The following is a 27,853-nucleotide window of genomic DNA, read 5'->3' as shown; positions in this document are numbered from 1 at the left end:
GAAGGATGCCATCCCACTCACCCTCTCTCTTAGACATGACATCGTCGTTGCCCTAACATCTTGCCATAGAGATGGTCATGCAGGTTGTTGTTGAAAGGACGTGGATGTCGCCTAGAGGGGGTTTGGATAGGCACTTTAAAGTAATCATGGTTTAGGCTTGGATAAATGTGAAATAAAACTAGCGTATAATTTGTCAAGCACAAAACATAAAACAACTAGGCTCACCTATGTGCACCAACAACTTATGCTAGGAAAGATAAATAACTAAGTTATAGCAAGATATATAACATGAAACCATATAGCTATCACAAAGTAAAGTCTATAAGTCAAGGGCTCGGGTAAGAGATAACGGAGGCACACGGAGACGATTATGTATGCCGAAGTACACACCCTTGGGGATGCTAATCTCCGTTTGGAGCGGTGTGGAGGCATAATGCTTCCCAAGAAGACACTAGGGCCACCGTAATCTCCTCACGCCTTGACACAATGCAAGATGTTGTGATTTCACTAAAGGGACCAAGAGAGCAGTCACCGAACCCGTACAAATGGCAACCCTTGGGGGCGCTCCGCAAACTCGTACACTTTAGTAACCCTTGGGGCCGGTCACGGATACATCTCCACAGTATCAATAATTTTTTATTGTCTCATGACAATATGCTACAACTTTCATATACTTTTGGCAACATTTTATATTATTTTTTGGAATATATGTGAATTTTGGGAGTTAGAATCAACGCAACACGGTGCCCGAGGGAGGCACGAGCCAATAGGGCACGACCCATGGGGTATCTCGTCCTAATAGCTTGTGCCACCCCTTATGTCGGTTGGATCTATCCTTTGGCCACAAGAATTATATTTTTCCGATAAAACTCCCCTCAAAATTGCTGCCCGATCGGAGTTAAGGATCTCCGAATATTTCAGAAACGGTGATGGGCGAGAAAACAGGTCACGAAAACAGAAGAGAAACAGAGAGAGAGATCCAATCTCGGAGGGTTGCTGCCCTCCGGGAGCCATGGCGGTGATGGACCAGAGGATAAACCCTCCACCCACCTAGTGAGGAGGCCAAGGAAGAATAATAAGGAGGGCTTCTCTCCCCCTCTCTCCCGGTGGCGCCGGAGCGCCGCCGGGGCAACCATCGTGCCAACGATCTAGACTAATAATTTCGCCGCCGTTACCACCAACTCTCTCCTCTCCTATGCAGCGGTGTAAAACCTCTATTTTCTGTTGTAATCTCTACTTGAACATGGTTCTTAATGCTATATATTATTACCCAATGATGCGTGTCTATCCTATGAGGTTTGAGTAGATTTCCTTTGTCCTATGGGTTAATTGTGATATGATTTTATTGATATGAATTGTGTGTTGATATGGTGCTGTCCTAAGGTGTTTTCTGGGAGGCGCACATGTGAAAGATTTATGCTGGAGGGTTTGTAATATGTTCATGATTCACTTATAGTGGGTGGCTAGAGTGACAGAAGCTTAGACCCGAGTAAGGAAGTTGTGTGTGTATGTGAGTAAAGAGGACTTGATGTTTAATACTATGGTTAGGTTTACCTTAATGATTTTTAGTAGTTACAGATGCTTTCCAGAGGTACAATCATAAGTGCATATGATCAATGTACAAAAAGTGTGTTAGTGTATGCCTCTCCCTCATTGCATATGATAAGTATCTATCATGTTATTTTCAATTTCCTATGGACAATCTTTCTCTTGCGTTACACAAAAAGATTTCTACTAAACAACCCCTTACTTTTATTTACTTTCTCTTTATTTTCAGGCAAAACTATCTATCACACTTATTAAGTACTTCTAGTTTCTTTCCCGCAAAATAGTTTCATACTTGTTCTAGGTAAAGTAAGCGTTAGCATGCGTAGTGTTGTATCGGTGGTCGATAGAAGTTGAGTGAATATTAATTCTACCTTTAGCTCCTCGTTGGGTTTGACACTCTAACTTATCAAAAAAGTCTACAAACGATCCCCTACACTTGTGGGTTATCAAGACCTTTTTCTGGCGCCATTGCCGTGGTGCAATAGTGTAGTGGTTGATATTCTCGTGTGTGCTTGTTCGCTTTAGCACTAAATACTTTTTATTTTTTGTTATAAGTTATTCTATGTCTTTAGTTTTGGATATGGAACACGACACACCCAAAAAATTAGTTGTAATTGCTACTCGTGGAGATGGGGAAACTCCTAAATCCCTCGATGCTGGTTATGTGAAACACATTAATTACTCATTTCATAATCCTGAGAAATCCTCATTCAACTTGATAATGGGAGACATGTTGGATCAATGTGAGTGCCTTAGGTATTATCGTTTGTCTCAAAAATGGAAATACTTATGGGATCAAATTAAAATGTTGCGTTGGTATGCTTGGGATTTATGCATGAGAAGTGATTATAAACTTGTTGCTCTAAGAGTAAGGGTCTACACCTTCCATTTCAATGTGAATTTTATGATAATAAAACCTTGGCTTCTTATGCTAATAGTATATATGATTACTATGATGTGGAACAAATAGAAGAATTTGTTGCTTTTAAGGGTGCATATTAAATTTCGCCTATGATTGAAAAGTATGATGATATTCCTTACAAATCTGATTTTTTTGCCATACTTCAATATTGCTATGAGAATTATGAATACAATGTCTGTATTAATGAATTTATTGAAACAATGATTGCTGCCTTGGAATAGACTCATATTTTGTACGAATCTATGGAAGAAGAAATTCCTGAATCTTTGAGCTCATTGGATGGGGAAGATGAGGAGGAGAGAGAAGAACAAAAGGATGAAGGGCCGATTAGCTACCCGTGCCCACCTTCTATTGAGAGTAACTCTTCAACTCATACATTGTTTAATTTCCCTTCGCACATACCGAAGGATGAATGCTATGATGATTGCTATGATTCCTTGGATTCATTTGTAATACCCCTTTTTGATGAACTTGATGCTTGCTATGCGTCTGGCTAACTGGCTATAATGCTAATATGAATTATGCTTATGAAGATGAACTTTCCATAGTTCCTTATGTTAATTAGGAAATTGTTGCTATTTCACCCACACATGATAGTCCTATTATCTTTTTGAACTCTCCCAACTACACCATATCATAGAAGTTTGCAGTTATTAAGGATTATATTGATGGGTTGCTTTTACCACTACACATGCTGATTTTTAGGAATATAATATGCATGTGCTTTCTACTCGTATTTGCAATTATTATGAGAGGGGAACCAAATCTTCACGTCTCTATGTTTCCAATATGATATAATTGAAAGAAACAACATATGCTATGTATTGGCCTTTACTTGGTGAGAATGAATTGTTCTTTTATGATATGCCAATGCATATGAAGAGAGTTATATTTCGTTTTCACATTATATATATATATATCTCTTTGTGCTCACTACTTAATTACAAATCATTGTTAATTAAAATTGGCTTTGATATACCTTTAGATCTGGGTGGATCAATTACATGAGGTCTATATGCCTAAGCTAATGGCTTTAAAGAAAGTGCTCACACGTAGACAATTGAGAAGTTTTAGAGACTCATTTATTTCTCTTGTGTGACTTTAAAATAATTTAAAACAAAAAATAAAGTGGGGAACTTAAAACATTTTCTAAAAGAAAGGTGAAAGTGAGAAAGATGAGCACCGTTGGAGTGGGGGCTAGCCTTGAACTTTGTTCACACCCATGGAAACTTTGTGAATCTTTATTACAAAATAAAATCAATAAAAATAATTATCCCTTTGTATAAATCCATTTTATTATAAAAATAATGTGCCAAGATTTACCTTTAGGATGTTTGAATTTCGTGTTTGATATGTGCTGTGCAAAAACATAAATTTTAGATGTGGTGTTTGATTTTTCATATTTTACTGGAACATCAAAACAATGTGGGATTTATACCAACTACTTTTATACAATTTTTTTACCACGACCTAAATTTTTAGAATTTTCCGAGTTACACAAGTATACGTTTCATCTGCATCTTTCTAGACTGTCTTGTTTTTCATAGATTGCTGTTATAGTTGCTTTGTGTGCTTATGTTTAGAATTCTTGTTGAGACCCATTGACTTGGGAGCCATAGAATTTTCTTAGAATATAGTGGGTATACTATAACTATACAATAATGTTATGGCAGGACATGATGAGATTTGATGTTATCTGAACTAACCTCTCTAGTAAAAGTTGTGTCAAGTTTTGTGTGGATGAAGTGTTCGAAGATCGAGAAGGTATTGATTTGAGAAGAATAAGGAGAGGCAAGAGCTCAATCATGGGGATGTCTAAGGCACTCCAAGTAATTATTCTAGGAGACTTAAGAGTCTAGTCTTGGGTATGCCACGGAAGGCATCCCATATTTCTTCTTCAATAATTATCGACATGCCTCGGTTTTTGTTTTGTTCACATGAGATGCGTAAATTCTTCTAGCATCGTGTGCCTTTTATTTTCCTTTTAGCAGTGCACCATTATCGTTTGGGAAAGTACATGGTTTGTCTACATAATGCTCTTTGCACTTCACTTATTTCTTCTGAGTTGATTTATAGAAGGCTTCATGTGCTTCACTTATATCTTTTGAAGTTGGATGCATATTTCTCCATATATAGAAATTCTTTATTTGTAGAATGCTCTTTTGCTTAACCTATATTTATTAGAGCATGTACATGTATTTTGTAGAAAGAATTGAACTCTCAAGCTTCAGTTATACCTATTTAGAGACTCAACATGAATTGGTCATTTACATGGTTAGTCATAAAATCTTACATAAAACTTGACGATCACTGAATATGATATGTTTGATTCCCTCCAATAGTTTTGCGACATTAAGATAGTAATATGTGGGTGCACTAGTTTATTATTGTGGATTAGTAAGAATATCTATGTTAAGGTTTGTGATTCCCGAAGCATGCACGTATAGTCTCTAGTTATGCGATGAAGATTGGAGCATAATTTATCCTTGATTGAAATCCTTTGAGCTGTTATAATAGGAGTGGCGTGATAGTTAATTCCACCGAACCTTCTCCATAGGAGAATGCGATTAGTACGTTGCTTTCAGAGATCTCATAAAAATCTTGCAATAAGTATGTGAGTTCTTTATGACTAATGTGAATCCATGGATATACGCACTCTCACCTCCACATATTTGCTAGCCTCTTCGGTACTGTGCATTGCCCATTCTCACTTCGAGGATCGATGAAACTTTTGCTAGTGCATCCAAACCCCCTGATATGATACGCTCTATTGCACATAAGCCTCATTATATCTTCCTCAAAACAGCCACCATACCTACCTATCATGGCATTTCCATAGCCATTCCAAGATATATTGCCATGCAACTTCCACTATCACTTCATATGACTTGTACTTCCATTGTCATATTGCTTTGCATGATCGTAAGATAGCTAGCATGATATTAACATGGTTGTAAATTTTTCGATATCTTTTGCTACACTAGATCATTGCACATCCTAGTACCCTGCTAGAGGCATTCATATAGAGGCATATCTTCCTATCAGTTTTTCTTATCAAGATGTAAGTAAATAAAAGTGTGCTGATCATCATTATTAGAGCATTGTCCCAGTGAGGAAATACAAATGGGGGAGGCCAAACGAGCCCACCATAAAAAAACGAGGGAGGCAAAAAAAAAGAAAAAAAAGCCCACCATGAAAAAAGTATATATGAAATAAACAAATAACTGAGATAAAAAGAGAGAAGGGACTTTGCTACTATCCTTTACCACACTTGTGCCACAAAGTGGCACTATATTCTTCATATACAGAGTCTCTTGTTTTGTCACTTCCATATGCTAGTGGGAATTTTCCATTATAGAACTTGGCTTGTATATTCTGATGATGGGCGTCCTCAAATGCCCGAGGTCTTCATGAACAAGAAATTTAGATGCAGACACACTTAGCTTCAGTCGAGCTTTCATACACTTATTGCTCTAGTGCATCCATTGCATGGAAATCCCTACTCCTCGCATTGATATATATTGATGGGCATCTCCATAGCCCATTGATACGCCGAGTTGATGCGAGACTTCCTTCTCCACTTTTACCCCTTGGAGATCTACCACCATATTCTATTCCACCTTTATGATATATCCATGGTTCACGCTCATGTATTGCATGAGTAATAGAAAGCTAAAGCACATTAAGAAGTATGATCCAATTGATTAGTTTTACACTGGGGTGCTCATGATTTGTACTTTATGCTAGGAAGACCAAGCATGACATGCTATATCATTTTGTAGAGATAGCATTCTTTAAGCATTGTGATTTTGAAAGGACAGGATTGTTTGCTAGTAAACCTGAGTGTGGATGTCTTTTTTCAAATAATAAACTATTGCCTTGAATCACTTGTATCTTAATATTCATGACATGATTAGACATTTGTTGAGGATTATGATAGGTAGCATTACACATTAAAAATTATCTTTTGATCATTTATCTACTCGAGGAAGAGAAGGAATTAATCTTGGGGATGCTGAGACGTATCCATCTTTTCTATAATTTTTGATTATCTCATACCAATATTCTACAACTTCCGTATACTTTTGGCAAAATTTTATATTATTTTTGGGACTAACTTACTTACATAGTGCCGAGTGTCAGTCCTATTTTTGTGTGTATTTTGTTTCGCAAAAAATGCATATCAAATGGACTCCAAACGCGATAAAAAATTTGAAGATATTTTTGGGAATATATGTGAATTTTTGGAGTCAGAATCAATGCAACACACTGCCCGAGGGAGGCACAAGCCAATAGGGTGTGGCCCTAGGGGGGTGGGGTGTCGCGGCCTGATTGCTTGTGTCCACCACTAAAGTCAATGGGATCTCTCATTTGGCCGCAAGAAATATAATTTTCCGATAAAAGTCCTCTCAAAGTTTCAGCCCAATCGGTGTTGAGGATCTCGGGATATTTAAGAAACGGTGAAGGGCGAGAAAACAGGTCACGAAAACACAACACAAACAGAGAGAGAGAGATCCAATCTCCGAGGGGTTGTTGCCCTCCAGGAGCCATGGCAGCCATGGACCAGAGGAGAAACTCTCCTCCCACCTAGGGAGGAGGCCAAGGAACAAGAAGAAGGAGGGAGGATTGATGACCAACAAGTGTAGGGGATCTATTTAGTCCTTTCGATAAGTAAGAGTGTCGAACCCAACGAGGAGCAGAAGGAACTGACAAGTGGTTTTCAGCAAGGTATTCTCTGCAGGCATTGAAATTATCAGTAACAGATAGTTGTGTGATAAGATAATTCGTAGCGAGTAGCAAGTGACAATGGTAACATAGGTGCAGCTAGATGGCCCAATCCCTTTTGTAGCAAGGGACAAGCCTAGAAGAACTCTTATATGAGGTAAAGCGCTCCGGAGGACACATGGGAATTTCTGTCAAGCTACTTTTCATCATGTTCATATGATTCGCGTTCGCTACTTTGATAGTTTGATATGTGGGTGGACCGGTGCTTGGGTGCTGCCCTTACTTGGACATACATCCCACTTATGATTAACCCCTCTTGCAAGCATCCGCAACTACGAAAGAAGAATTAAGACAAAGTCTAGCCATATCATTGAACTAGTGGATCCGAATCAGCCCCTTACGAAGCAACACATAAACTAGGGTTTAAGCTTCTGTCACTCTAGCAACCCATCATCTACTTATTACTTCCCAATGCCTTCCTCTAGGCCCAAATAATGGTGAAGTGTTATGTAGTCGACGTTCACATAACACCACTAGAGGAAAGACAACATACGATGCATCAAAATATCGAACGAATACCAAATTCACATGACTACTTATAGCAAGACTTATCCCATGTCATCAGGAACAAAAGTGACTACTCACAAAGCATAATTATGTTCATGATCAGAGACGTATTGAATAGCATTAAAGATCTGAACATATGATCTTCCATCGAGTAATCGAAATAGCATCAACTACAAAGAGTAATTAACACTACTAGCAACCTTACAAGTACCAATCTGAGTCGCGAGACGGAGATTGGTTACAAGAGAGGAACTAGGGTTTGGAGATGAGATGGTGCTGATGAAGATGTTGATGGAGATGAGTCCCCTCCAATGAGAGGAGTGTTGGTGATGACGATGGCGATGATTTCCCCCTCCGGGAGGGAAGTTTCCCCGGCAGGACGTCCGTGCCGGAGCTCTAGATTGATTCTTCTCAAGTTCTGCCTCGTGGCGGCGGCGATTCCTCCCGAAAGCCCTCTCCTGATTTTTTCTTGGACGAAACCCTCCTTATAGCAGAAGATGGGAGCCGGAGAGGCAACTTGGGGCCCACAAGCCACCCAGGCGCGGTTAGGGGGGTAGGCCGCGCCTGGCAGGCTTGTGGCCTCCTGGTGGCTCACCTCCAGTACTTCTTCCGCCCAGTATTTTATATAAATTCCAAAATAATTCCTCGTTGATTTTCAGGGCTTTTGGAGTTGTGCGGAATAGGTATCTCAAACTTGCTCCTTTTTTAGCTCAGAATTCCAGTTGACGGCATTCTCCCTCTTCATGTAAACCTTATAAAATAAGAGAGAAAAGGCATAAGTATTGTACCGTAATGTGTAATAACAGCCCATAATGCGATAAATATCAACATAAAAGCATGATGAAAAATGGACGTATCAACTCCCCCAAGCTTAGACCTCGCTTGTCCTCAAGCGGAAGCCGAGATCAATAAATATGCCCACATGTTTAGAGATAGAGGTGTCGATAAAACAAAATACGGACATGCAGGCATCATGATCAAATTTAGAACAACAATATCGTCATATAATCTCTTATGCTAAAGTGACAATTCCTTCACAATGTAAAGTATGGATCAAGAACCTTATTAAGAATTAACAACCAATAGTATTTAGTCATTGAAGCAATTGCAATTTATCATAACATCGGAAAGAGGCAAAGAAGAGCTTGTAAAGCAAATCCACATATTCAATCATCCTTTCGTCTTCTACAATTGCTAAAACTCACGTGGTACCCATGAGATCAAAGTTTCAGTTGGACACAGAGAAAGATAGGGGCTTATAGTTTTGTCTCCCAACTACTTACCTCAAGGGTAATGTCAACAATAATAATTCATGAATACCTACTTGCAAGTTGACATATGAATATAGATGTTTCCCTAGCACAAGACGCTAGCCAAGATAATGGCAAAATAAGGAATTGGTGTCGATCACCATGACTCTTTTAAAGATAAAAAGTAAAGGTATAAGATAGGCCCTTCACAGAGGGAAGCAGAGGTTGTCATGCGCTTTTGAGGTTTGGATGTGTGACCTCTTAGTGTGAAGGAACATCACTTTATATTGCCTCTTGTGATAAAGAACTTTATTATGCAGTCTGTCGCTTTTATGTCTTCCTCATCACAGGTTCATACAAAGGTTATTTTCCACACACTAATAGATCATACATATTTAGGGAGCAATTTTTATTGCTTGCACCGATGACAACTTACTTGAGGGATCTTATTCAATCCATAGGTAGGTATGGTGGACTCTCATGGCAAAACTGAATGGAAGGTTTATGGATGCACAAGTAGCATCTGTACTTAGTGCGGAAGTTTTGGCTGATATGAGGTGGAAGCGAGCGTCACATGCTAAGGGATCTCTAGTCATATAACTTTGTTTGGAACCAAGCAAACATAATTCATTATATTGTCTTCCTTGTCCAACATCTACTTCTAAGCATGTAATAGTTTAATGAGTGTTCACAATCATAGACGGTGCCAAAGATGATATATTTATATGTAAACCTCTCTTTCTTTATTACTTCCTATTAATTGCAACAATAACCAAGGTCTACGTTTGTCCACCCACAACAAGTTTCAATCAACATTCCTTTTTTATATGTGAAGCCATCACTTCCCATAAGATCATTACATGATCTTTCATGCTTTTGTTCTTTTGTTATTCTTTTCTTTAGATCATGGCATGAAGCAAGACCCTTAACTAAAACATTCTTTATTATATGACTCACGAACTCGAATACAATGGGGGAGACACAAAGCAAAACTCAAGCCTAGAACATACTAAGAACGTTATTCTACTAGAGAAAGATAAAACCAAAAAGGATCGAACTAAGAAAAAGGTAAAGGCAAAAGATGTGATGGTGATACGATACCGGGGCAACTCCCCCAAGCTTGGCACAAGCCAAGAGGAGTGCCCTTACCCGTGATTAATTGTCTTCCTTCGAAGGTGATGGTGGTGGAGTTGTTGCAGTCTGGAGTTGATTCTCCGTCTTCCAAGGCATAGGTGCTCCATCATGGAAAGATGATCGAGTCTCCGGAATCCTCACATCTCCAGCCAACCGTATTGATTTAAATCTATACTCATACTCACAGTTTCGGTTCTGCAAGTCATAGATCTGGGCTTGGAGGTGATCAATTCTTTCATAGAGCCTGGAGAGGTGCTTCCCGATGTCATTGGCATCGATCTTGTGCTTGTTGGTGAACTTCGTGATCATCATATTGTTGGCGTTGAGTCCGCGTTCCACCATCCCTTGGCACTGGAATACTTGCTGCTCCATTGCTTCAAGCCTCGCCTCTACGCATCCGGTCTTCTTGGGCCCCTCAACATCTCGGATGTGCTGCACCCCCTCATGCATCTCGATAGATTGAGGGTGTTGCAGCACTCCCGCGAGGTAGGGATTGATGACCTTCTCGAAGAACTTGTCTTTCGGAACTTTTCGGGACGCCATAGCGATCTAGATCTACGTGCACAGCAGGTCGAAATGAAAACAGAGGATAATTGCGTGATACGAGGGTCAAACCATTCGGGAGAATATACAATGAATTTTTCCTGACCAGAAGGAGTATTCCACCAGAAAACAGAGTCCGGGAGGCACACGACCTGCTCACAAGCCACCCAGGCGCGGCCAGGGGGTAGGTCGTGCCTGGCAGGCTTGTCGCCTCCTCGTGCACTTTCCGGACTACTTTAAATTCCAAAACGGAGAAAAATTGCTACTGGAAAAGTTTTGGAGTCGGTTTACTTACCGAATCACATACCTCTTCGTTTTTGGAGCCTGAAACAGGCTACTAAATATCCCTTATGTACTCCTCCGTAGTTATGGTATTAATAATATTGCTTTCAACATTTATGGGAGTACCCGAGATATAATGCTTGATTCTTTGCCCATTTACAACTCTCGGAAAATTCCCTTCCGTGTTTTTGATCTTGATGGCAACGGAATGATACACTTCTTCGACAATGTAAGGACCTTCCCATTTACAGAGAAGCTTGCCTGCGAAAAATCTTAAACGAGAATTGTATAGCAAGACATAATCACCTACATTGAACTCACATTTTTGTATCCTTTTATCATGCCACCTCTTAACTTTTTCTTTAAACAACTTGGCATTTTCATATGCCTGAGTTCTCCATTCATCAAGTGAGCTAATATCAAATAACCTCTTCTCACGAGCAAGTTTGAAATCAAAGTTGAGCTCTTTGATTCCCCAATAAGCCTTATGCTCTAGCTCAAGAGGTAAATGACATGCTTTACCGTAAACCATTTTGTGCGGAGACATGCCCATGGGATTCTTATAAGCAGTTCTATAAGCCCACAGTGCATCGTCATGCTTCTTAGACCAATTCTTTCTAGACCTATTAACAGTCTTTTGCAGAATTAGTTTAAGTTCTCTATTACTTAGCTCTACTGGATCACTGGACTGAGGATGATAAGGAGATGCAATTTTATGGTTGACATCATACTTAGCAAGCGTTTTACAGAAAGCACCATGAATAAAATGTGAACCACCATCAGTCATTAAATATCTAGGGACTCCAAATCTAGGGAAAATAACTTCTTTAAGCATCCTAATAGAGGTGTTATGATCAGCACTACTAGTTGGGATAGCTTGTACCCACTTAGTAATGTAATCAACAACAACTAGAATATGAGTATACGTGTTAGACGTTGGAAAAGGTCCCATATAATCAAAACCCCAAACATCAAATGGTTCAATGACAAGTGAATAATTCATAGGCATTTCCTAACGTTTACTGATATTACCTATTCTCTGACATTCGTCACAAGACAAGACAAACTTATGGGCATCCTTGAAGAGAGTAGGCCAATAGAAACCGAATTGCAATACCTTGTGTGCAGTTCTATCTCCCGCATGGTGTCCTCTGTTCATGCTTAGGATCTGTCCCTGTTCATGCTCAGGTACACAACGTCTAATAACACCATATACTCCTTCTTTATAAAGGTGAGGATCATCCCAAAAGTAATATCTCAAATCAAAGAAGAATTTCTTCTTTTGTTGGTACGTGAAACTAGGTGGTACATATTTAGCAACAATATAATTTGCATAATCAGCATACCACGGTGTACTACACGTGAAGCATTGATGACATTCAATTGCTCTTCAGGAAATCTATCATCAATAGGTTGTGGGTCATCAAGAACATTCTCCAACCTATACAAGTTATCTGCTACGGGGTTCTCAGCACCCTTCCTATCAACAACGTGCAAATTAAATTCTTGTAGCAAGAGAACTGATACGTCTCCAACGTATCTATAATTTTTGATGGTTTCTATTGACGTGCAACTATTCCTGACTTGATGCCTATACGACAAAGGAGCCAGAAAGAGCTGCTCCCAATTGCTCAACAATTAGAAATTGTCTTGCAATGGCCCACCATCGCGTGGGATCGAGGCAGTTTTCGAGGGTAGAGTATTCAACCCAAAATGTTGGTTCGCGCGACGGGAAGTGAAAGAATATTCTCAAGTATTAGCAGCTGAATGCGTCAGATTCAACCACACCTAAAAGATTAGTGTCTGCAAGCAAAGTGTAAACAACAAAGTAGTATGACAACAACGGTGCCAGAAACGATTTGCTGACGGCTGACTATTCCTAACTATTGTATCAATGGCGCCAAAAGTTGCCCATGGACGGGAAATATTCTTTCCCGGCAACAGTGACAAAAAAAGTATTGTAGCAGGTAGCAGCAGTGTAACGAGTAACAACAGTGGCAAGGAACAGCAGTAGTGACAGCAGTACCAAGTAGGAAAAGTAGCAAGTAACAACAGTAGCAATTAGTAGCAGAGCAAAGCAAGTAGCAGCAGCAGCAAGTAATAGTAGTAAGAGCAGCAGCAGGACAAAGCAAGTAACAGTAGCAGCAAGAGTAGTAACAACAGCAGAGGAAAACAAGTAACAGCAGCAGCAACAGTAGTAACAGCAGTAGTGGGACAAACTCGTAGGCACTGGGTTGGTGATTTGTCGGATGATATTCATCATGCAACAATTATAACACGGAGAGATATGTGGCTAGCTCCCGTTCGTCAATGTGATGTAGGCATGCGTTCCATGTGTCGTCATACGTGCTTAGGGAAGAGAACTTGCATGACATCTATTCTCCATCCCTCCCATGGCAACGGGGTCCAAAAGGATACTACGAGATATTAAGGTTCTCCTTTTAATAAAGAACCGGACCAACACATTAGCCCTTGGTGAACACATGAACTCCTCAAACTATGGTCATCACCGGGAGTGGTTCCGGTTATTGTCACTCCGGGGTTGCCGGGTCATAACACATAGTAGGTAACTACAACTTGCAAGATCGGATCTAAAACACACATATATTGGTGACAACATAATAATTTCAGATCTGAAATCATGGCACTCAGGCCCTAGTGACAAGCATTAAGCATGGCAAAGTAGTAGCAACATCAATCTCAGAACATAGTGGATACTAGGGATCAATACCCGTCAAAACTAACTCGATTACATGATAGATCTCATCCTACTCATCACCGCCCAGCAAGCCTACGAATAGAATACTCACGAACGATGAAGAGCTTTATGGAATAGGAGAGGGAAGAAGGTTGATGATGACGATGGCGACAATTTCCCCTCTCCAGAGCCCAAAACGGACTCCAGATCTGCCCTCCAGATGAAGAACAGGATGTGGCGGGGCCTCCATATCGCAAACGCGATGAAATCTTCCCTTCTCATTTTTTTCGGGATGAAAGGGAATAAATAGAGCTGAGTTTGGGGGCGGCAGAGCCACATGGGCCCCACAAGCTTGGTTGCCGCGGCCAGGGGGGCCGCGGCGACAGGGCTTGTGGCCCACTGGCCCGTCCCCTCCGGTGGATCTTTGCGCAGGTATTTTTCATATTTTCAAGAAATATTCTCCGTAAATTTTTAGGACGTTCCGAGAACTTTCATTTCTGCACAAAAACAACACCATGGCAATTCTGCTGAAAACAGCGTCAGTCCGGGTTAGTTCCATTCAAATCATGCAAATTAGAGTCCAAAACAAGGGCAAAAGAGTTTGGAAAAGTAGATACGATGGAGACGTATCAACTCCCCAAGCTTAAAACCTTGCTTGTCCTCAAGCAACTCAGTTGAAAAACTAAAAGAGAAAGAAAAACTTTGACAAACTCTGTTTGATCTTGTTGTTGCAACTATGTCTAACTCATAACCAGAATTTCAGCAAGATCACAAGTTAACCACATGATCAAGTGACACAAAGGTATCACGGTAAACTAATATCTATGGCATAATCAGCTAGCGAGCAAATAATAATGAGTTTCGGATACCAACAATTCAATCAAAACAAGCATGAAGCAATATGAATAGGTGGTATCTCGCTAGCTCTTTCTAAGACCGCAAAACATAAATGCAGAGTACTTTCAAAGATCAAGGGCTGACTAAACATTGTAATTCATAGCAACGAAGATCCGGTCATAGTCATACTCGATATCAATCAAAAGCAAAGCATAAAAATGACAGAGGTGCTCTCTAATTGGTGCTTATATAAGAAGAGGATGACTCAACAGGAAAATAAATAGAGAGGTCCTTCGCAGAGGGAAGCATTGATTTGGAGAGGTGCCAGAGCTCAAGCTTTGAAAATAGAGATAATAATTTTGGGTGGCATGCTTTCATTGTCAATGCAATGACCAAGAGTTCTCAATATCTTCCACGCTACACATGCAATAGGCGGTTCCCAAACAGAAAAGTAAAGTTTTAACTCCCCCACCACCAATCAATCACACTCCATGGCTAGCCGAATCCTCGGGTACCGTCGATACTAACATCAATCCGGGGGGAGTATTGTTTTAGAGTTATGTTTTCGATTTAATCGTGGAACTGGGCATTCCAATTACCGGCCCCTTTCTCGTGAATGATAGTGAATAAACACATGTCGAGGATAACACGCCTAACATGGAAGATACCAATAGCCCCGTGTGACCACATGAGCGGTTCGGGCATGCAAAACAGATTATTTCTTGAAGGTTTAGAGAATGGCACATGCAAATTTACTTGGAACGGCAGGTAGATACCGCAAATAGGTAGGTATGGTGGACTCTCATGGAAAAGCTTTTGGGTTTATGGAAGTGGATGCACAAGCAGTATTCCGCTTAGTACAAGTGAAGGCTAGCAAAAGATTGGGAAGCGACCAACTAGAGAGCGACAACAGTCATCACGATGAAATGAGTTTGACTAACATGGAGTGCAAGCATGAACAGGATATAAATCACCATTAACACGAACATCATAGAGGCTATGTTGATTTTGTTTCAACTACATGCATGAACATGCTCCCAGTCAAGCCACTTGAAACGTTCAAAGGAGAATACCATCCTATCATACTCCATCATAGTCATCTGAAAATCTATGTTGGCATTCAAGACAAACCATTATAAGCTCCTAGCTAATTAAGCATGGCATCAGAACTATGATCTCTAAGCTGTCATTGCAAACATGGTTCTCTCTCAACAAAGCTGAATCTGGGACGACAAGCTAGTCATATTTACAAAAACAAAATAGATAGAGTTCATACCAGCTTTTCAGTCTCAGTCACTTCATCATATATCATCATTATTGCCTTTCACTTGCACGATTGAATGATGTGAACAATAATAAGAGTGCTCGTGCATTGGACTAAGCTGAATCTGCAGGAAAACACAAAGGAGAAGACAAAGTAATATGGATCTTTGAAAGCTAAACAGGTATGCATGCAAGAGCCACTAAACATTGTAACCAATATCTTCTACCTTGACCCAAAGAAAAAAGAAAACTTATTTACACGGGAAAGCTCCCAACAAGCAAAAGAAGAAAGGAAAAATCTTTTTGGGTTTTCTCAAAAGGACACAAAACAAGAAAACAAGAAAACAAAAATAAACTAGCATGGATAATACAGTGGCAAAGTGTAAACACCGACTAGTAAAGTGAAAGCATAAGCATGAATGTAAAGTTGGTGCAAACATGTACTCCCCCAAGATTAGGCTTTTGGCCTAGCTTGGTTTACTCCCAAGGACGGTCCTGGCGAAACCCAAAATCATAATCGGGGTTATACGGGAGCGCTGCAGCCACTGCCCGAATAGCTGCCTCATGAAGACGAGCAGCCGTCACATCCTTCTCATACTCCTCTGCCTCTCCTATGGTTATGTAGTATCTCCGTTTTACCTGAAAGTCAAAGAAAGCAGGAGCAGGAAGGGTAATATGGAAAACACGCTGTCGGTTAAATATCAATCGGTATAGGAGGGATTCATCATCCCTCTCAAGGAACTGGTAGCGGGTCATAGCGACGCGGTCAAGGAAAGCTGTATGGAGCGGGGGATCTCCTGCGCGGATGGGTACTCCAAGAAAATTTGCTATGCGAGTGGCATAGATGCCGCGAAACAAATCCCCATCAATAGCATTCTTATTCAGCCTCCTTGCTATAATAGCTCCCATGTTGAAGCTTTTGTCACCTGTCACTGCGCTCTTAAGGATACTAAGGTCAGATGCGCATAGGTGACAATGTTCAACCTTGCCGTTAATGCATCTACCTATGAAGAGGGCAAAGTAGTGCAAGGCAGGGAAATGAATGCTTCCTATGGTAGCTTGCGTGATGTCTCTAGTTTCTCCAACAGTTATACTCGAGACAAAATCTCTAACCGAAGACTTACCAGGATCTTTAAGATTATCCCCATCGGGTATTTTGCAAATCCTATTGAAATCCTCCAAATCCATGGCGTAGGATTTATAATAGAGATCAAACAGTATGGATGAGTCACGGCCAACTGAAAATTTAAATCTACGCACGAAAGAGGCAGTGAGCAAAGCATACTATTCACATTTATCTGAGAGGAATTCTTCTAACTCGGCATTGCGGACAAGTGTATCAAACTCATCCTTGAAGCCTGCTTCGATCATAAACTCATCTGAAGGCCATTCACATGGTTGCACCAGTGCATCCCTTAGTTGATAAGGATCAGGCTCCCGAATAGAAAGACGGGGACCCTTCTTACTTGAGGAACCACCATGAAACTTCCTCCTGAACATAATTTCTTTTTGCTGAAATTTTTGAAGTTCAAGAGAAAAGTGAATAAAGACCAGCCACACCTTGTAGCAACCACTCCTATTAGTGCCTAGAGACCGTATCACGCGGTAAAACTACTTAGGACCAGCTAAAATCAACATTTCAAGCTCAAGAACAGGGTCACCAAGCTAGCAAGAATACGCGAAGGATAAAGAACTAGAGCAAAAACTAATTGGACCAATGCAGGAGTCACTTACCAAGGATTAATTTCCCCAAAATTGTTCAGAGAATGGTGCTTTGAGCAAGGAGATCGAAAATCACACCCAAATGAGCAAGAACACGGGTTTGAGCTGCGAAACAATTTTTTCTGGAGGTAGAAGAAGAGGATGGGAGCTGGAATGAGTGGAGGGGGTCCGTGTGGGCCCCACAAGCTTGGTTGCCACGACCAGGGGGGAGGCCGCAGTGATAGGGCTTGTGGCCTACTGGTGTGGGCCCCAGGCCAGCTCTCAGTCCTGGTATTCTTCAAATATTCCAGAAAAAATCATAGTAGATTTTCAGGACCATCGGAGAACTTTTATTTTCGAGGTACTTTTCTCCGGGACGCTAAAACAGGAAACAGGGAAAACTAAACGAAATCTATCATTTTTCTTCTAAGCAACAGAAAGTGAAAGCTTAAAACAGAGGTATGTGACCCTTTGATTCATCCATTTCATGGTCATCGAAAGAAATCCGTCAATGGGGTTGATCAAATCCTCATGACAGAACCTTCTCGAATCGCAAAAGAGAACGGAGAATTTTCGAATAGCCACTAAGTCACCTCAATGGGGATATGTATCTCCCGAACAAGCAAATAATACTTCATCTTGACACGAGGAAAAGGGGATTCAAAGCTCCCAATAAAAATCGATGAAGTTTTTTCGATAGCATTGATGCAATGTACTCGATATTGTTTCTTCGGAAAGTGCACTGTATGCTCATTACCGTTGACATGGAAAGTGACATTGCCTTTGTTGCAATTTATAACATCCCCTACAGTGTTTAAAAAGGACCTTCCGAGGATGAAAACCATGGCATCGTCCTTGGGAATATCCAAGATAACAAAGTCTGTTAAGATAGTGGTGTTAGCAACCACAACAGGCACATCCTCGCAAATGTCGAGAGGGAAAGCAGTTGATTTGTCGGCCATTTGCAGAGAGATTTCAGTGGGTGTCAACTTATCCAGTTCAAGTCTACGATAAAGAGAGAGCGGCATAACACTAACACCGGCTCCAAGATCACATAAGGCAGTTCTTACGTAGTTTCCTTTAATGGAGCAAGGTATCGTGGGCACTCCGGGATCACCAAGTTTCTTAGGAGTTCCACCTTTGAAAGTGTAATTGGCGAGCATGGTGGAGATCTCAAGATCTGGTATCTTCTGTTTATTAGTCACGATATCTTTCATGTACTTGGCATACATATACATTTTGAGCATATCAATTAACCGCATCTGCAGAAAGACGGGTCATATAATTTCAATAAAGCGCTCAAAATCCTCATCATCCTTTTTCTTGGATGGCTTAGGAGGCAAGGGCATAGGTCTCTGAACCCATGGCTCCCTTTCTTTACCAAGCTTCCTAGCAATGAAGTCATTCTTTTCAAATCTCCTAGGTTGTGGGTTATCAGGATTAACCGTAGGTTCAATCTCCACATCCTTATCATTGCTAGCATGAGCATCATTATGAACATCGCTGTCCATATTGTCACCAGGTTCATGTTCATCACCAGATTGTGTTTCTGCATCAGACGCTGAAATATCATTTGGTTCTTCAGGTGTGACAGCATTTGGTGAACTGACATGTAGGTTTCTATCATCCTTCTTCTTATTCTTAGGATGACTGGGTGTATCAGCATTAATTTCTTGAGAATCTTGAGCAATTCTCTTAGGATGGCCTTCAGGATACAAAGGTTCCTGAGTCATTTTCCCTCCTCTAGTAATGACTCTGACAGAGTTGTCATTTAATTCATTGAGCAAGTCATTCTAAGCTTTAAGTACCTGTTATACCTGTGTAGTAATCATAGAGGCATGTTTACTCAGAAGCTTCAGATCATTGACATTTCTGTCTACACAAGCACTTAAATGACTAAGCATACGAGTACTTTGTTCCAAATGTCTGGTAACATAATCATTGAAACTCTGTTGTTTGGCAACAAAGTTGTCAAATTCATCAAAGCATAAGCTAGCAGGTTTGTCAAAAGGAATATCACTCTCATCAAACCTACGCAGAGAATTCACCTCTACTACTTGTATCGGGTTATCGAGACCATGGATCTCTTCGATAGGTGGTAGATTTTTGACATCTTCAGATCTAAAGCCTTTCTCTTGCATAGATTTCTTGGCTTCTTGTATATCTTCGGGACCGAGGAATAGAAAACCTCTTTTCTTAGGAGTTGGCTTAGGAGGTGGTTCGGGAATAGTCCAAGCATTATCGTTGATCAAGATGTTATTCAGTAGGATCTCAGCTTGTTCTACAGTTCGTTCCCTAAAAACACAACCGACACAACTATCTAGGTGGTCTCTAGAGGCATCGGTAAGTCCGTTATAGAAGATATCAAGTATCTCGTTCTTCTTAAGAGGGTGATCACGCAAAGCATTCTGTAGCTGGATGAGCCTCTCCCAAGCTTGTGGGAGACTCTCTTCTTTGAGTTGAGCAAAGTTGTATATTTCCTGCAAGGCAGCTTGCTTCTTATGGGCAGGGAAATATTTCTCACAGAAGTAATAGACCATATCCTGGGGACTACTCACACATCCAGTAGCAAGAGAAGTGAACCAGGCTTTAGCGTCATCCTTTAGAGAGAAAGGAAACAACTTAAGGATATAGTAGTAGCGGATCTTCTCCTCACTAGTGAAAAGGGTGGCTATATCGTGTAGTTTGGTAAGATGGGCAACAACCGTCTCTTACTCATAACCGTGGAAAGGATCAGATTTGACTAGAGAGATTATCTCAGGGTCGACAGAGAATTCATAATCCTTATCGGTGATAAAGATAGGTGAAGTGGCAAACTTCGGGTCGTATTTCATCCTAGCTTTCAGAGATTTTTCCTTCCACTTGAGAAGTAATTTCTCAGCGTCATAGGCATCCTTACACGCAATAAAATCCTCAGCTGTCTCTCCCTCCATAACATAACCCTCAGGTATATCAGGCAATTCATATCTAGGAGAGCGAGATCTAGCAGGAGAAAAAACAGGTTCTATCTCAATAGTATCGACAGTTTCAGAAGCATCACGAGCATTGGCAGTAACTCTAGCAATATGAGCATCAAGGAATACCCCTAGTGGTATATTAGGCAAAGCAGTATCTCTAGCAGTATCAAGCATAGCATCATCAAGCATAGTAGCATCTCTAGCATCATCTGGCAAGGCAGTATCAAGCATAGCATCTCTAGCAGTATCAGGCATAGCATCTCTAGCAATATCAGGGATAGTAGCATCATAAGCATCATCAAGCACAGGAGACATATCTAGATTTCTAGCAGTAGGTGGTGTCGCAAACTTACTCATAATGAACGTGAATCAAGTGCACAGCTAAATGGCAGTTCCTTATCTCCCCTCGTAGTTGAGGGAAAGGCTTTGGTTTTTGGATCTTTCAGATTCTTCATAGTGATAAGCAGATACAAATCCCAAGTGACTCAGAGAATATAGCAATCCCTTCCCCGGTAACGGCGCCAGAAAAATGTTGTTGACGTGCAACTATGCCTGACTTGATGCCTCCACGGCAACGGACCCAGAAAAGAGCTGCTCCCAATTGCTCAACAATTAGAAATTGTCTTGCAATAGCCGACCAGCGCGTGGGATCAAGGCAGTTTTCGAGGGTAGAGTATTCAAACCAAATTTGTTGGTTCGCGCGACGGGAAGTGAAAGAATATTCTCAAGTATTAGCAGCTGAATGTGTCAGATTCAACCACACCTGAAATATTAGTGTCTGCAAGCAAAGTGTCAACAACAAAGTAGTATGATAACAACGGTGCCAGAAATAATCTGTTGACGGCAGACTATTCCTAACTGTTGTATCAATGGAGCCAGAAGTTGCCCGTGGACGGGCAATATTCTTTCCCGGCAACGGTGACAGAAAAAGTATTGTAGCAGGTAGCAGTAGTGTAACGAGTAACAACAGTGGCAAGGAACAACAGTAGTGACAGCAGTAGCAAGTAGCAACAGTAGCAAGTAACAGCAGTAGCAAGTAGCAGCAGAGCAAAGCAAGTAAAAGCAACAGCAAGTAAAAGTAGTAATAGCAGCAGCAGGACAAAGCAAGTAACAGTAGCAGCAACAATAGTAACAGCAGCAGAGCAAAACAAGTAACAACAGTAGCAACAATAGTAACAGCAGAAGTGGGACAAACTCGTAGGCAATGGGTCGGTGATTTGTCAGATGATATTCATCATGCAACAGTTATAACACAGAGAGATATGTGGCTATCTCCCGTTCTTCAATGTGATGTAGGCATGCATTCCGTGTGTCGTCATACGTGCTTAGGGAAAAGAACTTGCATGACATCTATTGTCCATCCCTCTCGTGGCAGCGGGGTCCAAAAGGATACTACGGGATATTAAGGTTCTCCTTTTAATAAAGAACTAGACCAACGCATTAGCACTTGGTGAACACATGAACTCCGCAAACTATGGTCATCACCGGGAGTGGTTCCGGTTATTGTCACTCCAGGCTTGCCGGGTCATAACACATAGTAGGTAGCTATAACTTGCAAGATCGGATCTAAAACACACATATATTGGTGACAACATAACAATTTCAGATCTGAAATCATGGCACTCGGGCCCTAGTGACAAGCATTAAGCATGGCAAAGTAGTAGCAACATCAATCTCAGAAGATAGTGGATACTAGGGATCAATCCCCGTCAAAACTAACTCAATTACATGATAGATCTCATCCTACTCATCAGCGCCCAGCGAGCCTACGAATAGATTACTCACGAACGATGAAGAGCTTCATGGAATTGGAGAGGGAAGAAGGTTGATGATGATGATGGCGACGATTTCCCCTCTCCGGAGCCCAAAACGGACTCCAGATCTGCCCTACAGATGAAGAACAGGATGTGGCGGCGCCTCCTTATCGCAAACGTGATGAAATCTTCTCTTCTGTTTTTTTTCGAGACGAAAGGGAATAAATAGAGCTGAGTTTGGGGGCAGCAGAGCCACGTGGGCCCAACAAGCTTGGTTGCCGCCGCCACGGGGGTGCGGCGACATGGCTTGTGGCCCACTAGCCCGTCCCCTCCGGTGGATCTTTTCGCACGTATTTTTCATATTTTCGAGAAATATTCTCCCTAAATTTTCAGGACGTTCCGGGAACTTTCATTTCTGCACAAAAACAACACCATGGCAATTCTGCTGAAAACAACGTCAGTCCTGGTTAATTCCATTCAAATCATGCAAATTAGAGTCCAAAACAAGGGCAAAAGAGTTTGGAAAAGTAGATACGATGGAGACGTATCAGTTTCATGCTATTATCTTGTCAAACTTTGGATGTTTTGTATGCGTGTTATATCTTTTTTTAGACTAACCTATTAACTCAGTGCCAAGTGCCAGTTCCTATTTTTTCCGTGTTTTTGACCCTTTTCAGAGGAGGATTTTAAACGGAGTCCAAACAGAATAAAACTTGCGAAAAGATTTTTTCTGAAACAGAAGACGATCGGGAGACTTGAGAACCAAGGCAGAGGGTCACCAGGGACCCCACAAGCCCTCATGGCGCGGCCAGGGGTGGCCGGCGCCTCCCAGGCTTGTGGGCTCCCTAGGCCTCCTCTGCCCTAGCTCCTTCGCCTATATATTCCCTAAAATCCCACAAAAAATCAGGAGAGCCACGAAAATACTTTTCCGCCGCCCAAGCTTCTGTCTCCGCAAGATCCCATCTAAGGCACGTTCTGGTGCCCTGCCGGAGGGGGGATTCTGATACGGAGGGCTTCTTCATCAACACCATGACCTCTCCGGTGATGCGTGAGTAGTTCACCATAGACCTACGGGTCCATAACTAGTAGCTAGATGGCTTCTTCTCCCTCTTGGATCTTGAATACAAAGTTCTCCATGATCTTCATGGAGATCTATCCGATGTAATCTTCTTTTGCGGTGTGTTTGTCGAGATCCGATGAATTGTGGATTTATGATCATATTATCTATGAATCTTATTTGAGTTTCTTCTAATCTCTTATATGCATGATTTAATATCCTTGTAATTCTCTTCGAGTTGTGTGTTTTGTTTGGCTAACTTGATCTATGATTCTTGCAATGGGAGAAGTACTTGGATTTGGGTTCATACCGTGCGGTGACCTCACCCAGTGACAGAAGGGGTAGCGAGGCACGCATCGTGTTGTTGCCATCAAGGGTAAAAAGATGGGGTTCTCATCATTGGTTTGAGCTTATCCCTCTACATCATGTCATCTTGCTTAAGGCGTTACTCTGTTCGTCGTGAACTCAATACACTAGATGCATGCTGGATAGCGGTGGATGTGTGGAGTAATAGTAGTAGATGCAGAAAGTATCGGTCTACTTGTCTCGGACGTGATGCCTATATGTATGATCATTGCCTTAGATATCGTCATGACTTTGCGCGGTTCTATCAATTGCTCGACAGTAATTTGCTCACCCACCGTAATATTTGCTATGTTGAGAGAATCCTCTAGTGAACACTATGGCCCCTGGGTCTACTTCGCATCATATCTTCAGCCTTACACTTTTACTTTGTTGAAGTTTCCGCCTTCAAATCTCACTTTGCAATCAATCTTGAAGGGCTTTACAACCCCTTTATAGCGTTGGGTGCAAGCTCTTTTGTGTTTGCGCAGGTACTCTGGACTTGACGCGATTCTCCTACTAGATTGATACCTTGGTTCTCAAACTGAGGGAAATACTTACTGCTCCTGTGCTGCATCACCCTTTCCTCTTCAAGGGAAAAACCAGCGCAAGCCAAGTCTCCGTCAACGTGCCAATTTCTGGCGCTGTTATCTGTTGCCGTAGCAGAAGAATATCTGGCACCGTTGCCGGGGAGGATCAAGTCAAGAACTCATCCAAGTAAGTGTCGCAAACTCATCTATTGCATTTAATTTTTTTGCCTCTCGTTTTCCTCTCCCCCACTTCTGAAAAATAAAAATTTACAAAAATATTTTCCATTTTCTTTTGCCTTCTTCATTTGCCTTTGTTGTTTGCCTTTTTCATTTGCCTTTCCTTTTCTTGTGTGCTATGTGCCTTCAATATGCTTGCATCTTCGCTTGCTTAAAATCTAGTGATATGGATCCTCATCCACTTGCTAATCTCTTTAAGAGATCCAATTATGTTGATCCAATTGCTAGTGAGATGAGTGCACTTGACTATCTTTATGGAGTTTTGCTTGAGATGCGTCAATCTGAAAATCGTGATGAAGAAATTTATGAAGTGATTCACGAGGGCTCCTTGAATGAAAAGCATGATTGCAATGGTTACACTATAAATCCTATTAGTGTCAATCATGCTAAAAATATGCAAAACCCTAAGCTTGGGGATGCTACTTTTGCTATGTCCTCTACTTGTTGCAATGATCATGAATAGGGTGATGATTTTACTTATGATCTTGAAATTTTGTTTAAACCTCATGATGAATATGATATTTGCAATATTATTGAAAGTGGGTTTGGAGAAGTCATGGCTTTAGTTGATGATAATCCCACTATTTTTGAAGAGCGTCAACTTTGCATTCATGTGGATCATGAAAAGAATATCCTTTTTGATAGCTACATTGTTGAATTTGATTATGATCCCACATGTAATTGCTATGAGAGAGGAAAATATTATGGTAGAAACTTTCATGTTACCAAATCACCTCTCGTTATGTTGAGATTGATATTGTCTCTTTCTTCTTCCTTGCATTTGGTAACTATTGGTTGTCTTGACAATCTGTTTTCCTATAAAATGCCTATGAATAGGAAGTATGTTAGACTTAGATATGTTTGTCACATGTTTCATGATGCTCTCTTCGTGTCCGATTGCTATCTTTTGTGTCAGCATCATTGAAATCCTTATGCCTAGCTAAGGGCGTTAAACAATAGCGCTTGTTGGGAGGCAACCCAATGAATTTATATTTTTCTTTCTATTTTGTTGCGGCCACACCATCATAATTCTGTTATGATTGTGTCTTTTGTGTTTATTTTTGTGTTTGAGCCAAGCAAAGCCTTTATGAGTAGTCTCGGTGATGGTTGTCTGATCCTACTGGAAGAAGACAGAAACTTTTCGCTCACGAGATTATTTTTCATTTTTATTCAGAAAGAGATTTTGAGTTGATTATTTTGCTGCTGGTCGATATGCCTTTTGTCCAAGCAGTTGTAATATGTCAGAATTTTTGAGGTACCATAAGTATACGAAGTATACAGATTTCTACAGACTGGTCTGTTTTTGACAGATTCTGTTTTGTTGAGTTGGTTGCTTGTTTTGATGAAACTATGGATAGTATCGGGGGGGGGGGGGGGGTACTAGCCATGGAAAAGTGAGAATACAGTAATCTAACACCAATATTAATAGAAATCAAGATTGTTACAGTAGCTAAAGAGGTGGTAGTTTGTTTTCTTCTGCTAATGATATCACGAGTTTCTGTTTAAGTTTTGTGTTGTGAAGTTTTCAAGTTTTGAGTGATGTTCTCATGGACAAAGGGATAAAGAGTGGAAAGAGCTCAAGCTTTGGGATACCCAAGGCATCCCAAGCCAAATTCAAGGACACAAAAAGCCTAAGCTTGGGGATTCCCCGGGAAGGCATCCCCTCTTTCGTCTTTAATCCATCGGTAACATTACTTGGAGCTATAGTTTTATTCACCACATGATATGTGTTTTTCTTGGAGCGTCTTGTATCATAGGAGTATTTTCTTTTTGTTGTGTCACAATCATCCTTGCTGCACACCTTTTGAGAGAGACACGCACTCATCATGGTTTTGCTAGAATGCTCATCGTGCTTGACTTATATCTTTTGAGCTAGATAATTTTGCTCTATGTGCTTCACTTAGATCTTTTAGAGCACGACGGTGCGTAACTTGGTAGTTGGCCTGTGCTATGAAAGTAGTCCTAAAGGTGATAGGTACCCAAAGAGGATACAAAAACCTCCATCTTCATGTGCATTGAGTAGAAAGAGAAGTTTGATTCCTCTCAATTAGTTTTGAGACGTGGATTTGGTAATATTAAGAGTTATGTTAGTAGGGTGTTGTGAATCTAGAAATACTTGTGTTGAAGTTAGTGATTCCCGTAACATGCACGTATGGTGAACTGCTATGTTAGGAAGTCGGAGCATAATTGATCTATTAATTGTCATCCTTTGTGTCGTGGTCGGGATCGCGCAATGGTTAACACCACCAACCCTTCCCCTAGGAGTATGCGTTTAGCACTTTGTTTCGATTAATAATAAAAACTTTCGCAATAAGTATGTGAGTTCTTCATGACTAATGTGAGTCCATGGTATATATGCACTTTCACCTTCCACCACTGCTAGCCTTTCTAGTACCGCGCAATTTTCACCGGCGCACAAACCCACCATATGCCTTCCTCAAGACAGCCACCATACCTACCTACTATGGCATTTTCATAGCCATTCCGAGATATGTTGCCATGCAACTCCCACCGTTCCGTCTCATGACTTGTGCCGTCAATCTCATATTGCCATTGCATGATCGTAAGATAGCTAGCGAGATGTTTCGACGTCATACGCCAAGCTAGATCGTCGCACATCCCGGTACACTGCTAGAGGCATTTCATATAGAGTCATCATTGCTCTAAGTATTGAGTTGTGAGTAAATAAAAGTGTGATGATCATCATTATTAGAGCATTGTCCCATGTGAGGAAATAAAAAAAAGAGGCCAAAGATGCCCACCAAAAAAATTGAAAAGCGGCCAAACAGCCCAAACAAAAAAGAGAGAGAAAAAGAGAGAAGGGACAATGCTACTATCTTTTTCCACACTTGTGCTTCATAATAGCACCATGTTCTTCATGATTGAGAGCCTCTCATTTCGTCACCACCATATGCTAGTGGGAATCTTTATTATTTAACTTGGCTTGTATATTCCAATGATGGGCTTCCTCAAATTGCCCTAGGTCTACGTGAGCAAGCAAGTTCGATACACACCCACTAGTTCTCCTTTTGAGCATTCACATACTTATAGCTCTACTGCATCCTTTGTATGGAAATCCCTACTCATTCACATTGATATCTATTAATGGGCAACTCCATAACCCTTTGATACGCCGAGTCAATGTGACCATCTCCTCCTTTTTTGTCTCACAACCACCACCACACTCTATTCCACCTATAGTGCTATATCCATGGCTCACGCTCATGTATTGCGTGATAGTTGTAAAAGGTTTGAGAAAGTAAGAGTGCGAAAACAATTACTCGGCCAATACCGGGGTTGTGCATGATTTAAATTAGTTGTGTGGGGATGATGGAGCATAGCTAGACTATATGATTTTGTAGGGATAACTTTCTTTGGCCTTGTTATTTCGAAAGTTCATGATTACCTTGCTAGTTTGCTTGAAGTATTATTGTTTTCATGTCAATAGAAAACTATTGTTTTGAATCTTACTGATCTGAACATTCATGTCACATGAAAGAAGTTAC

Source organism: Hordeum vulgare, chromosome 7H (genome assembly GCF_904849725.1).
Source record: "Hordeum vulgare subsp. vulgare chromosome 7H, MorexV3_pseudomolecules_assembly, whole genome shotgun sequence".
Taxonomy (NCBI): domain Eukaryota; kingdom Viridiplantae; phylum Streptophyta; class Magnoliopsida; order Poales; family Poaceae; genus Hordeum; species Hordeum vulgare.
This window is presented reverse-complemented; position numbering follows the sequence as displayed.